Genomic DNA, 3,491 nt, shown 5'->3' with positions numbered 1-3,491 from the left:
TGACAGATTTAAGTCATGTTCATTGTGGCGACAGGGAGCAGCTGCCATGGTCTCGAATCTGTCGAAGATCAAGTCTCCGCGGATATCCGCGAGTAGTTCAAGCTTCCAAATCTAACCTGACGGCCAAGGTCGTAGCTATCGATCTGCTCTAGATGGCCACACGAGTTGGCCCGCAGTGCGAAGCCGCCGAATACGAAGATCTGTCCGGGGAGGAAGGTTTCTCCCTAGACAACGTTGTTGTAGACGATTGACAGGGCCATCGAACCTCCTAACGATGACACAGTGGAACTCTCAATGAAAGCACCAATGTCGGTGTCAAAACTGGCGGATCTTGGGTAGGGGGTCCCGAAATGTGCGTCTGAGGTTGATGGTAACAGGAGACAGGGAACACAATGTTTACCCAGGTTCGGGCCCTCTCGATGGTGGTAAAACCCTACGTCCTGCTAGATTAATATTGATGAGTATGGGGGTTACAAGAGTTGATCTACCACAAGATCGTAATTGCTAAAACCCTAGAAGTCTAGCCTATCTGATTATGATTGTCCCTACGGACTAAGCCCTCCAATTTATATAGACACCGGAGCGGGCTAGGGTTATACAAAGTCGGTTACAGAGAAAGGAATCTTTATATCTGAATGCCAAGCTTGCCATCCATGCCAAGGAGAGTCCCATCCAGACACGGGTGAGAGTCTTCGGTCTTGTAGCTTCGTAGCCCATCATTCTGACCCATGTCCTACAGGCCGGGCGCCCGAGGACCCCTTAGTCCAGGACTCCCTTAGTGCTAAGCAGGTACGATGATGGTACTAGATATAAAGGCATGTCTGCGTGCAAGTTGCGTGACTTTTGTCATTCGGGTCAGTCGACCATTTAAGGCGGTTGGATGAAGATCCTACGTCTCCTAACCCTTGTTCTTCCTTTTCTCTGATTCTTCCCATATAGAACACCGCACAGGCCGCCGGCCGAACCACCGGCCCCCACCGCCTGTGTTCCTATGCCACCACCACCCCCACCCCCGTCCCCACCCATGTCGAGTTTCTTCATTCGGCGAGGCCCCACCACCGCCCCCCACAACCACCGTCCCCACCTAAGCCCCTTCCTTTGCACTGGCGAGCTCTCAAAAATTGACTGACCCAATTTTGAAATTTAGTCTATTGTCATTTAACTAGTGTGGAATATAAAAGGGGAAAACCATAAGCATGGCGAGTATAGTGTTGAGCGTGCCATGGCGGATCTGAAGGTGCAAACTAGACAAAGGCAACTTCACAACCAATGTTTGCTACCGCCTCTAGTGCGGTGTCGTGTATGCATCTGCTGAGAATTTGACGGTGATGCGGTAGCGATGGCTGTCGGCGGCGTGGAAGCAAATGTAGGAGGATAGATGGTGGCGGTGGGGCGCGGTGGACGAGATGGTCGTGGGAGCGGTATCGGCAAGGTGGACGACGGCAAAAGTGAAAGTATGTGTGTCCAGGGGAGGTCGAGCCTTACTATGGATCACAATCTAGTTATGCCTCCATCTATGCCCATGGTATTTTGAGTGCGTACTTATGTATGTGTGGCGCGAACGCCGCCACTTGGTGTGCTTTGGGACGGAGGCCGAATTGCTAGTTGAGCTCTTGACGAGCTGGGCTATCCTGGTGCAGAGTAGTCCGGACTCGTTTGACAGTGTCCGGGAGTATGGCCGCCGAATTAAGGTTCTGCTTATGTAGGCCGCTCTGTACCTCTGCTGCCAGGGCAGCGGTGTGCTCCTCGGTACGGAGGGAGCGCTCCGTGTTTCCATTGACTGTTATGACCCCATGTGGTCCCGGCATCTTGATCCTGAGATAAGCATAGTGTGGCACCGCATTGAATCGGGCAAATGCAGTTCGTCTGAGCAGTGCGTGATAGCCACTGCGGAAGGCGACGATATCGAAGATTAACTCCTCGCTTCGGAAGTTGTTTGGAGATCCGAAGACGACCTCCAATGTGATTGAGCCCGAGCAGTGGGCCTCTACACCTAGTATAACATCTTTAAAGGTAGTTTTGGTGGCTTGATCCTTGATGGATCGACGCCCATTTTGCGCACTGTATCCTGGTAAAGCAGGTTGAGGCTACTGCCGCCGTCCATGAGCACTCATGTGAGGTGAAATCCATCAATTATTGGGTCGAGGACCAGTGCGGCTGACCCGCCATGACGGATACTGGTCGGATGATCCCTACGATCGAAAGTGATCGGGCATGACAACCATGGGTTGAATTTTGGGGTGACTGGCTCTACCGAATAGACGTCCCTGAGCGCGCATTTGCACTCCCTCTTGGGGATATGGGTGGCGTATATCATGTTCACCATTTTGATTTGAGGGGGAAACTTCTTCTGTCCCCCTGTGTTCAGTGGACGGGGATCCTCGTCGTCGTTCTCGCTTTGCGACCCCTTCTCCTTGTCTTTGGCATTTAACTTGTCGGCCTATTTGAAGACCCAACAACTCCTGTGGGTATGATTGGCTAGTTTGTCAGGAGTACCATGGATCTGACATGGGCGATCGAGTATGCGATCCAGGCTGGAATGGCCCTGATTATTTCTTTTATATGGCTTCTTCCGCTGACTGGACTTGGAGCCACTGAATCTAGCGTTGACCGTCGTGTCCTCGGTATTATCACTGTTGCTTCGACGCTTATGTCTGTTGCGTCGGGGCTTGTCGTTGCTATTTCTGGCTTCCGAAGTGCCAGGTTCGCTTGTATTGTTATTACTATGGGCTAGCCAGCTATCTTCGCCCGTGCAAAAGCGGGTTATGAGTGCCGTGAGGGCTGCCATGGACTTCGGCTTTTCTTGGCTGAGGTGTCGGGCGAGCCATTCATCCCGGATGCTATGTTTAAATGCCGCTAGGGCTTCGGCGTCCGGACAGTCGACGATCTGGTTCTTTTTGGTTAGGAACCTAGTCCAGAATTTCTTGGCTGACTCTCCGGGCTATTGAATTATTTGACTTAAGTCGTTGGCATCCGGAGTCGAACATATGTACCTTGGAAGTTGTCAAGGAAGGCTTCTTCCAAGTCCTCCCAGCTGCCAATGCAATTTTCGGGTAGGCTGCTCAGCCAGTGCCAGGTTGGCCCCTTGAGTTTTAGGGGGAGGTATTTGATGGCATGAAGATCATCGCCACGGGCCATATGAATGTGGAGAATGAAGTCTTCAATCCATACCGTAGGGTCCGTGGTTCCATCATATGATTCGATATTCACGGGTTTGAACCCTTCTGGGAATTTATGTTCCATGAATTCGTCGGTAAAGCAGAGAGGGTGTGTGGCGCCTATATATTGGGCCAGTTCATGGTGTAGTTCGAATGGAGTCCGTCTGCGGCTTTCAGCTCGGACATAATTGTGCTTGACATGTTCGGCTTGATAGCCGTCGTCGCACATCGAGGCACGCCGCCGTGATCCATAGATCGATCTGGACGGACCTGTTTTATTCTTCAGGCCCTGCCGGAGATCATACGTGTATCCCTGAGCAGTTTTGTCTCTAC

This window comes from Triticum urartu, chromosome 6A (genome assembly GCF_056163025.1).
Source record: "Triticum urartu cultivar PI428250 chromosome 6A, HENAU_Tu73, whole genome shotgun sequence".
Classification (NCBI taxonomy): domain Eukaryota; kingdom Viridiplantae; phylum Streptophyta; class Magnoliopsida; order Poales; family Poaceae; genus Triticum; species Triticum urartu.
Note: the sequence above shows the minus strand (reverse complement) of the source record.